The sequence below is a fragment of the Anomaloglossus baeobatrachus genome, chromosome 2, assembly GCF_048569485.1.
Source record: "Anomaloglossus baeobatrachus isolate aAnoBae1 chromosome 2, aAnoBae1.hap1, whole genome shotgun sequence".
Classification (NCBI taxonomy): Eukaryota; Metazoa; Chordata; class Amphibia; order Anura; family Aromobatidae; genus Anomaloglossus; species Anomaloglossus baeobatrachus.
Genome location: NC_134354.1, coordinates 680378616 through 680391618, shown reverse-complemented (window position 1 = coordinate 680391618; position 13003 = coordinate 680378616). Strand labels below are relative to the sequence as shown.

Here is a 13003-nt window from a genome sequence, read left to right as displayed (position 1 = left end):
TATACTAATTTATTGAGATGTACTTGTACTATGTCTTAACCAGACTTTTTCAGTACAATCCTAGGTCAGCATAGTGAATAAAAGATTCTTTGGAAGCTTTGGTTCTTGCCCCTATTTTGTTCATGTGATCATTGTCCTGTGCATATAGGCTCCGCCATCAAACGGCAAGTGATTGAATACTTGTTTGTGGTTTAACCTCATCTTTTTTTGCAAACATGAAAATTTTGGTTTGTTGTCTGTATATCCCTGTGTGTAAATGGGATGTTATACTGAAAAAAATAGGGTTTTGTAAGAACAAAAGATCCAGCAAGTAAATGGAATAACAATTGATCAGCACTTGTTGCAAACAATTTGATAAAACATGGGGCCGGTCCTACTATTATGTATAATGACCTTTGTATTCAAACTATTAGATTTTGTAGAATAGGCGGGACACCTATTGTCAAATAGGTGAGGGTCTCTAAAAAATGTCTGACACCTGTCAGAAATATCTAACGTAGAAGAAAATGTTAAAGGGAACCTGTCGTCATTTTTTTTGGCATATAAGCTGTGGCCACCACCAGTGGGCTCTTATATACAGCATACTAACATGTTGTATATAAGATCCCAGGTCGCTGTATAGAACATAAAAAAACACTTTATAATACTCACCTAACGGTCACGCTGCAGTGGAGTGGGGCCATATGGGCGTCTCCGTTCTCCGGAGGTGGCGCCTCCTCTTTCGGCCATCTTTGTCCTCCTTCTGAAGCCTGTGTGCATGACGCGTCCTATGTTATACAGCGCAGGCGCTCTACAATACTTTGATCTGCCCAGATCATCAAAGTGCGCCAGCACAGGACCTCAATGCCAGCGAGTGTGGATGATGTAGACGTGTCATGTACCCTGGCTACAGAAGAAGGACGAAGATGGCCGAAGGAGGCAGCATCGGCACCAGACAACGGAAACGCCCATATGGCCCAACTCCACTGCAGGGAGTCTCCGTTGTCCGGTGCTGATGCCGCCTCTTTCGGCCATCTTTGTCCTTCTTCTGTAGCCAGGGTGCATGACGCGTCTACATCATCCATACTCGCTGGCATTGAGGTCCTGCGCTGGTGCACTTTGATGATCTGGGCAAATCAAAGTATTGTAGTGCACCTGCGCGGGACCGGCGAGTGTGTATGATGTAGGACGCGTCATGCACACAGGCTTCAGAAGGAGAACGAAGATGGCCGAAAGAGGAGGCGCCGGGACCGGACAATGGAGACGCCCATATGGCCCAACTCCACTGCAGCGCGATCATTAGGTGAGTATTATAAAGTGTTTTTTATGTTCTACACAGCGGCCTGGACTCATATGTACAGCATATTAGAATGCTGTATATAAGAGCGCACTGGTGGTGGCCGCAGCTTATATGCCGAAAAACCGGTGACAGGTTCCCTTTAAGTGTTGCTATGCATGCATATATTCTATAGAATTGAATGACTTCTTCTTTCATCATTCTTTGTTTTAATGTTACAGGCACATTGTCCCATAGAAGTTGGTATTGGGGAGATATTAAAAATGCATTTCGGTTTATTTTTCCATTCTAATATCTATAATATAAAAACTGTTTTATTCCTCTTTTCTTTTGCAATTTATCATATTCCTAGACCAACATGTAATGATTTAATCAGTGGGTCATAATAAGTATTTCACAGCCAGCTTCACATTCTCCGTTATTTTGTCTTCTTGTAACAAGTTGTTTTGCGTAACACTTTGCTGATATTAGCCGAAGGTTTCAGCTGCTGGTTATTTTGTATATTTTATTGCATTGCAAATTTAAGTTTATGCACTCATTCCAAACAACTAATGACATTGTAATGCTCAGTTAGTTTCATTTGAGAAATCAGAAAATCGAGACAGTCAGAATTTTAATGGTTGGTTGACCTCTGTGAATTACTGCTCGAATCCAATGTATGTTATGAGCATGGCTGTGCTTTTCTGCCCCCTGTCTGTCAATATGCAGTATTACATCACTGGTACAGAACATCATGTGTGCCAATACAACTATATGAAATGCTGAAGAATTATGGCAATGCTTTGTTATATTAATTTGGGCCGGTTTATGACATCTCCTTTATATTTGCCTTTTACTGTCATTTATTTCTTTTTATCCAGTTATACACACAATACTAGTCCCGGTTTTAGAAATGTCACCAGCACAGAACTGTTTGATTCACTGATTAAAGCCCGCTTTACACACTACAATATATCTTACGATGTGTCGGCGGGGTCACGTCATAAGTGACGCACATCCGGTATCGTAAGGTACATTGTAGTGTGTAACAGCTACGTGCGATTGCGAATGAACGGTAAAACGTTCATCGCACGCACGTCGTTCATTCCTCATGAATTGAACGTCAGGTTGTTCATCGTACCCGGGGTAGCACACATTGCAGTGTGTGACACCCCGGGAACGATGAACAGATCTTACCTGCGTCCTGCGGCTCCCGGCCAGCAATGCGGAAGGAAGGAGGTGGGCGGGATTTTTACGTCCCGCTCATCTCCGCCCCTCTGCTTCTATTGGCCGGCTGCCGCGTGACGTCGATGTGACGCCGAACGTCCCTCCCACTCCAGAAAGTGGACGTTCGCCGCCCACATCAAGGTCGTATGGACGGGTAAGTACGTGTAACGGGGGTTAATCATTTTTGCGGCACATTCAACAAATTGAACGTGCCGCACATACGATGGGGGCGGGTACGATCGCATACGACATCGTATGCAGAATCGTAACATGTAAAGCAGGCTTAACAAAGATTTTCTTGCTTGTTTTTAAAGCATTTTTTCTGATTCCGAATCTGCAGTCAAAATCTTCCTATCGCTACCAATTTTCCATCATTTTGTGTTTTCCAATAAATTTAGCCTACATTGCCCCGTCATAAATTACTTTTGCTTTTTAGGTGCTGGAATTTTTATAACTTTGCACCGTTCTTAAAAAGCCGGTTTGTTTTCATACTTTAATAACAGAGCTCTGGGATTTTTCCAAAGATGACTAATCTTAGGGATATGTGCGCTTTGGGGCTTCATTGGTTACACACCAAAAAGCTTCATTATCACACAGTCCTTTGTGAATATCAGTTGTATTTTTGTCGCTAATTTTTCTCTTACTTTATACTATTATTATAATAAATGTAATTTTAATTCTGTTGTTGTTCTTGTGCCATTGGACATTCTGTTAAAGTGAACCTGTCACCAGGTTTTTCCCCTATAAGCTGTGGCCACCATCAGTGAACCCTTATATACATTATTCTAGAATACTGTATATAGGAGCCCAGGATGCTCTGTATAACGTAAAAATCACTTTTATTATACTCACCTAGGGGGTGGTCCTGTCCGATGGGTGTCGCTGCTCGCAGTCCAGCGCCTCCTCTCTTCTTCCGATCGCCGTCCTTCTGCCCACCCCGTGTGCATGATGGGTGCTGCGTCATTCACAGAGAGCTCCATTGTGCAGGTGCACTTTGATCTGCTTTGCTGAGAAAAGGTCAAAAAGACCATCTACAGGCAGCAGGACCTTGAACAGTTATTTTCTATAGAATAAGACCTAATCTACTGCAAAGATGCAAACTTTCTGCTAGATGCAATGGGAAAAGAACACAGACTCAGAACAGAGGCTTTTTATAGTCTTTAAAAAATAGTTTAAAAGCGATACTTCTGCATAATGGCAACGAAATCCCTCTGTTCCTCTTGCTTATGCAGCAAGTCTGAAAGAAACATAAAACTATGCGTCTTTTGCTGTCAAAAATCCATTACGAAAACGGTGTCCTGAAGCCTTGGTAGCCTTGGTACTTGGGTTTCAGCTTGGCTATACAAAGTTTTGTTGTTTTCTCTGCAAATGACACATTAGAGACCGCAAAAAACATTTCACAAAAAGACAGTGGCCACCAAGAAACAGTTTGACTTCTGGAATAAAAGGTGTCCTGCATCAGCCTCTGGTAGCTCCAGAAAAAGTTTTCCTTCTTAGAGGAGTTCCGCAGCTGGATGATCCAAAGGTTGTCATGATGACCCTGGGTCACCATGGCAATGACTGGGCACCGCGATGACGATGTGGGGGCATTAATCGGATGAGGGAGGGAGCGGCCTCCCTCTCACAGCCCCCTAAATAGAGCAATCAATATTATTTGCGGCACTTATTGGATTTAAAAGGCAGGAACGGTACAGGGGCTGTCCCTGACTGTGAAAGCTGGGCCTTGGTTGTTGGGGAAGCCGAGTCTCTGGCGGTGATTGCATGGGCACATCCGTGTGCAGTCCGATGTTTCACACGCACACATAGAGACACGCTTTGATTTTATTCTCAGTCCGATTAGAGCTGAGGAAAACCTCTCAGATCTGACCTGCAACATTGACTAATATTGGTCCGAGATTTTCTCGCATTGCACTAGTCTCATTCTTATGCTTGTGTGACCCCGGCCTTTATCACAGACTACCACACTCATCTTCATCACTGCTGCAGTTGGACAACAAATTGCTGTCTGGAGTGTTTGTCCAATATTATGAGGCTTCTCTGAGCTAGGAGCTCTGACACCCTCTCATTATGCTAAATCTCTAAATTATCATAAGATGGCTGCTGCATTCCTTGGTTAGGCTATTATACAGGCTCCCATAGTCTCTCCCGACTGGCTGAGCGATACCATATAAAGCCCATGTGGTAGCACCTGAAGTCATGTCACTCTTCCGTGACTAATGCAATCGTCTGCAATGTGTAAAACGGTAACTGGCAGTTTTTGGGCTATTTGCGCTAATCGAATTGCAAATTATCCAAGTTCCTAAAAATTCTTAAAATTTTATTAGAATTTAATTTGTGACGAATAAATAACTCTTGTGAAGTATGCCTTTATAAGAAGCATATTGCCAAAGCACGGACAGAAATGAACCGGTTGGTCCATCTATTTTGCCTTCTGTATTGTGCATATACAATCTTATATACATACAAGGTTTTCCTCTGTACTTAGCAGTACCCTGATATATGGCTATTCTGTAGATCCTTTTGTAAGAGTCAAGGGATAATAGACCAGGGAGGCAGAGGAAAAATTAAGTTCACTGTTACTTCCCTGACATGCCATCAGCTGATACTGTACAAGCTGCGTATAACAGCTTTTGTCTGCTGTGCCATGGGCAAAAATACATGCAGAACGTTACTTTTGGTTGGCTTGATGGACTCACCGCTGCTCCTTCTCTTTTGTACATTTTAGGTTGGCAGTCACACTTTTAGATTTTGATTAATCATGTTTCTATTTAATTGTTCCCTTTTATTGGGTGTATGACAGGTTTGTGTATGTGTGCATATATATATATATATATATATATATATTTATTTATTTTTTTTAATTTATTTTACTGGTGTATATTCTGCTATAAAGGAATGTGCACCCATTCTAAAGATTGCAGTGGTCAATTTGAAGTGCATTCTTTATGTTGATTGCTGCTACTTCTCAGAAAGAGATTACATGCCTGAAGTCTGAAGCTTCTTGCCTTTAGACTAATTAAGTTTTGCTTCTATCATGTTTTCTGATGTGCATTTGTGACGCCCTGGCCGGGCCAAGTAGTCACAGGTAGGCCACTGCACAACACCTTTCCTACACCAGGTGACAGCAGCCAAAGAGAGACACACCAGTGGGCGTGACCAGGCGGTTGGTGCACGCCCACCCAGGAGTCTAGACAGCCCAGGGTGGGAAAACAAACAGTTGAGTCTGGAGAGTTCAAGTTGGAGAGGTGTGTGGGCTGGAGCTGTGTGCAGCTCCAGCAAAGGAGAGAAAATCCAAATTGAACGGTACCAGGGTAGGAGCCCTGGTGCCACTGGCTAGGAGGCAGATGGCGGTTTCCGTCTGCAGGAGCCAGGAAGACGGCTCGGTGGAACCGAGGTGGACCGGGACAGGGTTGTAGCCCGCCGGTACCGACCCGGGGAACCGACTCGAAAACCGGAGCACATAGGGGGGTACTCGGACCCTGAAGCCAGGACCAGAAGCGACTGGAACTGGTTAATTAACCGATTGAGGCCAGGACTAGACGTCCTGTCGCACCCAAAGTCCCTCATGGAAGACAACAGCCCACTGAGGGGGATAAAAAGGCCACCGCCAAGGCTCATAGATCCCACGGGCCAGCGTCTGCGGGCAAGGGCTCCTTAGGCCATATCCAGCCAGGAGCGGACTCCTGAAGTTTCACACACAGGCAGTCCACAGTTCAAACACAGTGCAGGAGAAAGACAGAGACCACCAGCCGGGTGGGGGACCAGAACGCAGCCTGCTGCGGGCACCGACCACCATCACCTTGGTTTACCAGAGACTTGTGTGTTTTCTTAACAGTGAGTACACCAGCACCCTCTGCTGTCGCCCTCCTCCCTGCACCAAAGCCCAACTGGTCCCGGGGCCATCATCATAACAGCAGCGGTGGTGTCCAACTTCACCACACACCGTGGGTGGCATCACGAACATATACTGTACGTCCTACATCCACCATCCCCCCATTTCATTCGGAGTGTCCGCAGGTTCCCCCCCCTGTGTCCGGAGACCCTCGAGCCACCCACCAGAAGGTCTGGATCCGAGCAGCGGCAGGCTGCTGGCACGGGGGCGGCACACATTTAGTGTATACTTTGCAATTTAGCTCTTATTAATAATACTCTCTCTTCTCAAGAACAGAGGGATTTTTAATTTTATAGTTTACTATTCATTGTCTAGGTTACCACCTCTGCAGGCTATAAGAAGCGTCCGCAATCCAAGGCAACAATGCACGCTTGCAGCTGTTTGTTATACAGTACAGCTGAAGCTGAAGCTGGATGTTAGCTTGATCTGAGCAGCTTTAGCACCACTACGTTTCTCTGATGCTTTATAGGTAGTGATGAGCGGACTCGCAGATATCTATGAAAGGTGGCTCTAATCGAATTTAAAAAAAAAATTGCTTCCGGCCCAGAAATTGATCTCAGATATCTAAACATGGACCTCCCCAGCCTGAAAATACCAGCCCCAAGCTGTTGACATTCATGGCTGGGTATCAAAATTGGGGGGGACTGCAAACCATTTTTTAAAATTGCCTAAATTAAAAAAAAGAAAAAAACCCACATGCAGTTTCTCTTATTTTGATACGTAGCCAGATTAAGCGCATGGCTAGGGATGCAGCCTGTAGCCGTATGTTTTATCAGTGCTGAGTATCATAATATGGAGGGGACCTTGCATCAATTGATTTTTTATTTTTATACCACGTTACAGCTCCAGGCAGGCTCTGTGATGGCAAGCAGTCAGACACGCTATTACACAGGCTCGGGGTGCACCTGACTGCAACCAATCACAGACACAGGGGAAGCGGTGTAGGTGTATGAGGCTAATGAGTGGCTCCAGAAGAACAGTGAGCTGCCTGGAAGCAGTTACAACCATGCTGGAGACTTGGTAAGTATGGCGTGTTTGCTATATTTTTCCCTTATTTTTTAATTCCTCAAGTTGCCTGATCTGGATCCTTAGCTGGAGTTCCCTGTGAACTCCATACCCGGCACCCCAATACTTTTGAAACCCTGCGGATCTGGACTTTTACAGTCCGCCCATCACTATTTATATGCAAAGCTTGCTTTGCTAGTAGTTTGGAGGATGGCATAGTTCAGACCAGCAATGTGCCTATGGAGCTAGTCTGAACTTTCAATCTTCAGGATCACACCTCTCCCGCCAAGCAGGAGCCTGGGAGGCAGAGGAGCTTTATGCTCCTGAAGACGATAAAACCCTTTGAGCTCATAAAAATACTAAATTGTGTCATACACAGTACATTTTTTTTAACAATGAGATAATAGAAGAAGGGACAAACTGTGGACAAGAAAGCGCAATAGAGTCTTAAGTGATAAACAGTAAGAAAAGAAGGTAATGGAAAGACTCACCTATAGGGGTTGTGCCAGTCACAACTCATATATTGGCGTGATCAGAGGGTGAATCAGCTGCAGCCCCAAAATATATGGTTATATGTGGTTGTAGAGAAGACTGGGTTTAATGCCGTGCTTTTCATCAATTCCAGGAGGCAGGAGGTCCATGTCTTTTTATTTAAACAAGAACAGGTCTACGCGTTTCAAGGGAGTCAGCCCTCTTCCTCAGGAAATGTGTTAATGACAGGATAATTATTATCCTGTCATTAACACATGTCCTGAGGAAGAGGGCTGAGTCCCTTGAAACATGTAGACCTGTTCTTGTTTAAATAAAAAGACATGGATTAACCCCAACTGCCTCCTGGAATTGGTGAAAAGCGCGGCATTAAACCCGGCCTTGTCTACAACCACATATAACAATGAGATAAAGACAGATCTCCACAACTATAACGAAGTATGTATATGTCTATTTTTTGGTGAGAATGCTAGGGATCCAGGAAGATCTACATATAGTGCTCTCCTGTTAACCCCCCTAGTTCTCTTGTAGTTGCACCTAGTACGATACGATACGATACACTTTATTGATCCCGTGGGAAATTATGGTATCACAGCAGCACAACTTAAATCATACCATGAATTACATAATTGACAAGACTTTGGCATCTATCTGACATCTTACTGGCAATTAATTTAAAAACATTTATGGGGGAATTTATCAAAATTGGGATTTACCGTATTATGCCAGTCCTGAGACCGCTGTAGTAAAGTGCACCACATTTATTAATAAACTTTTTGATGCCAGAAAATGTAGAGGAGATGATTCCTTCCCTCTTTAGAGCTGTGTGTAGCATAGAAATTATATATAGTAATGTATAGCTTACAGCTAGAAGGAATGAATGGATGTGGATGACTGCTCGAGCGCTGGCACATTGCGATATTGACTAATAAGTAACCGATCCCCGCTGAATGAGGCCTGCAGCTCACTGAATGGAAACACTTCTCTTTGTTGTTGTCTTTTGTTCTTTCCTCTTTATTAAGGATAATTGTTTGTTTTAAGATTCGCTTTGTGCTTATACTTACAACAGCAACAACACATACAGAGAGTCCATTAAATTAATCCTCACTGAGATCACATTTCCTTTATTTGTGCCGCGTGGTGAAAACATGCTCATCAACTAAACAAAAGACAGTGAAGAGCAGAGAGACCAGTTTCCTTTCTACTGACCAAATTATTCCATTAGCTGGAAATATTATCCCGTTTATTGTCGCACTACACAATCGCCCCGATACAGTTCTCTACTGACATCGTATTGGTGAGAAGGTCATTACCCGACTAATGTTTTCCATAGTCCTTTTATAAAACATAACAGGTGTGAATTAGTCATTTCAATTGATATTTTTGTGACGACAACTTCTATCCTGTTAATCTTTAGGATATAGTTGCTTGAGCCTACAACATATACAGTAGAATATTCAGCATAAAGTGTGAAGTGGGGTCCTGCTGAATGGGCACTGTTGGTACCTCATCACTTGTTACCACCAATGGGCAAATACAATGGTCAACAGTCATATGTGACATATGCTGCTTTGCCTTCTTGAGTATTTTCGTGATCAGTCTTGAGACCAGATGTTTTCTCTTCTTTTATCTGTATTGTCTTGTATCGCGTGAATAATATTTGCTTTTATATATCCACACCGTTACAGATCACTCACACCACCGCATAATTCGGATGAGTGCTATCTCATGTTTTATCGGATAGCACTCGGACCAAGGCTATTCTATTGATCAGTGCCAATCATTGTGTTTTTTTCATACCAATTGACCATGAGAAAAAGATCTCAGGATCCTGCGATTTGCAGCATCAATCGGATGATAGTCTATGGGCGCGTGGAGATCATTGGACTGGACTCGGGTGATATCCGAGTGTAGTCCGGTTACCGCTGACTCACAGAATGGAAAACATGGAGAAAGTTTGTTCTTCATCTTCGCCTGACAATGTGTTACGATTCTCTGGAGACAATCGGGTCACACTAGGTTGACACTCTGATCAGTTTTATCTGAGTGTCGCTATCATAACCGATTTTCTTGTATGAGAGAATCAACGCTTGTTTGACCACGACCTTTGAGAAAGGCTCAGTATGTTTGTATGGGCTGAAACATCGCAATTAGTGATGGGTGAATAGTAACTATTTGTGTTCAGATTGTTCGTAATGAGTCCCAAAGTACTCTTCCGGTATACGTCACGAATAATGAACCTACAGCAAGTCAACGGGCGACCCGTGCATTTTTTTGTAGTGACGAATACTGGAATAGTACTCGATATTCGTTAAGCATTATCTGAACACAAATAGTTACTACTCGCCCATCACTAATCTCCATATACTAATATGGGTCAATAAAAAAAGCATTTCTTTTCGTTAGCTTGTCTGATGGATTGGATATATCGGCAATATGCATACATTGTCGGGATACTTGGTTGGTGTGATGTTGTTACTGATGATAATTTTATAGTTTAGAGATAAGCTTCATTCCTGAAATCCCAGCAGAGTCAGAGCGTTGTGGTTCCCAAATACATGGAATATATCAGCCTTGTGAAGTTTTTCTCAGCTTCTGCGGAGGTTTCGCTCAGCACGCCGGTTATTACAGCATGTGCTCAGGTTCTAAAGTGGAGACAGTGTGATAAACTTAGACCTGTTTTCATCGCTGTTTGTTACGGCTGCCACCTAAACTAATTAAAAACGTAATTATCATGTGCTGCAGCGAGATAATTAGGCTGTTTGTTTTTCGGAATCTAGGACATTTCTACTGAAATAGCTCCTGTAATGTGGCTTTTATGTAAAGTGTGTATGTGGCCCATCCAATAGTCATAGTCTACAAATAAATGAACATTATGAGTCAGGGTTCAGATCAAAGCCAGATGTCGGAGAGCACGACAAGTCATGATATGACCGAAATATTAATTTTTTTAGTGAGCTAATGTATAGTCTATAGATGTAGCATGTGTTGTTTTTAGCTTTTGTCTTTATGGTTTTCATGCAGCATTTTCAACGTCCATTGGAAATATTCACCAGGAGAATTTCCCTGACATACTTCACACAGATGCCTTTTGAGGTTGGCCCTGTACGAGTGGATGCTGATAAATCTTTGGCTTTACCCAGAAAGAAACGATATTGGATGATGAAACTTTACATTTTTTCCACATACCCTCCACTGTTGTCAACACACTTATTACATCGGTATTCCAAGTTCTGTAAGCTTTGCAAAAAGGATTTCAGCTGTACGTCAAACCAGGCATCCATAGCAGCCATGGCATCAGAAATGGTGTGAAATTTGGTACCCGTAAGGTGTTTCTTCAGGTTTGGAAACATATGATAGTCGGAAGGAGCTAGATCTGGTGAATAAGGTGGGTGGTCAACCAGCTGGAAGCCTATCTATGCCAGTTTTGCCATGGTCGCTTGTGCACTGTGAGCAGAGGTGTTGTCTTGCAAAAAATAGATTCCTTTGGACAGCTTGCCACGCCTTTTGGCCTTCAGAGCTGCCTTCAATTGGTCCAAAAGTTCAATGTAATACCTTGCATTGATGGTGGAACCCTTTTGAAGGTAGTCCACTAGCAGCACGCCCTCCTTATCCCAGAACACAGACACCATCACCTTAGTGGCTGATTTTTGCACCCTGAACTTCTTTGGATGAGGAGAACCACTGTGCCTCCACTCTTTTCACTACTCCTTGTTTTCAGGATCATACAAATAAATCCAGATCTCATCCATAGTGACCAGTCGATCCAGGAAGTTCTTATCAGTCCGGAAACGCTGACAAATGAACCGGGAAGTTGCTTCTCTGAACTGTTGTCAAACATTTGGGGACCCACTTTGCAGATAACTTCCTCTTGTCCAAATGTTCAAGCACATTCACGGGAAATCCCCATGATGTCTGCTATTACTTTAGCTGAAATTTGTCGATTCTCCAGTATGAGGTTGTGCACAGCATCGACGATCTTCGGAACAACAACCACTCTCGATTGTCCAGGACGTTCCTTATCATTGGTGCTGAAGTGGCCAGTTTTAAATTTGGCAACCCAGTTCTTAACTGTGGAATATGAAGGGCATTTATCCCCCAATGCCTGCGACATACTACCATGATTATACTTTGCAGACTTTCCTTGCAGAAACAAGAATGTTAGCACTCCTCAGTTGCTGTGAATATTGCATTAGACTCCGCCATTTTGTTTTCCCATGTCTGTAGAACACTGTTGCTATAACTAACAAACACAACATTTTGAAAACATATATTAGACCCATAAGGCTTTCGTGTGATGTAACATTCGTTACCATAGAAACAAAAAAGATCACAAAGCCAAAGACTTATCAGCGCCCCCTCGTATAAGCATACAGTGGTATGCACAACACATAGTTTCTAGTGTTAAAAGACATATACTGCGCAGTATACTTTTTTACTTGATTTTTCTGGATGGAATAATGCAGCAAGCTATGCTATGCCGTAAAGTAGAAAATAATGCACAATAAATTCCAATACAGTGTTTGAGCCGTGCTTCTAAAAATGTGCCCTGGAAGAAGCCGGATTACAGGCGAAACTAAAGTTGCATGATGAGAGTTTGGTTTAGAAAGGATTTGGTTTGTTACATGTATCAATTTTATTACAGCTTGTTGAGTATGAGTGAACACCTTTAACAGAGTCTCTTATCAGTTGGGAGTTGATTGCAGTATTCTTGCTTACTTGTGTTTCTATGAAACAGAAAGAGGCAGTATCTTACATTTTATCATGATGGTGTGCATCATACTGAAAACAGCTGGTGTAAATTTCCAAACAGGCCCATGAATCAAAAGTAAGACATTGTTCTTGGTTGTTTTGTCTTTGGATCATTGGTGAACAATTGTTTACTTAATTTTCTGACTTTAGAGGAAGTGGACACTTCTTAGGATTGTTTGCTGCACCCAGTTGGCTAATATAGAGAGACTCAGCACTCGGCATATCTTCCAACATCACCGTTGGTAAAGTAGGGACGTTTAAGTCCTGCTCTTAGTTGGGGACACCCCCAACCACACTGAAATGCCATCTTGGGAGGATTTGGCCTAAAATACTTCTCACCTTCCCTTGATTTTTTCTAAAAATTTGGAACAGCCCTAGCAGAT

General features: G+C 42.9%; 1 protein-coding gene across 5 annotated transcripts in view; it reads left to right on the top strand.

Moving 5' to 3' along the window:
* Positions 1–13003, top strand: part of PDE1B (phosphodiesterase 1B) — a 556943-nt gene that overhangs the window by 389881 nt on the left and 154059 nt on the right. The window lies entirely within an intron of this gene.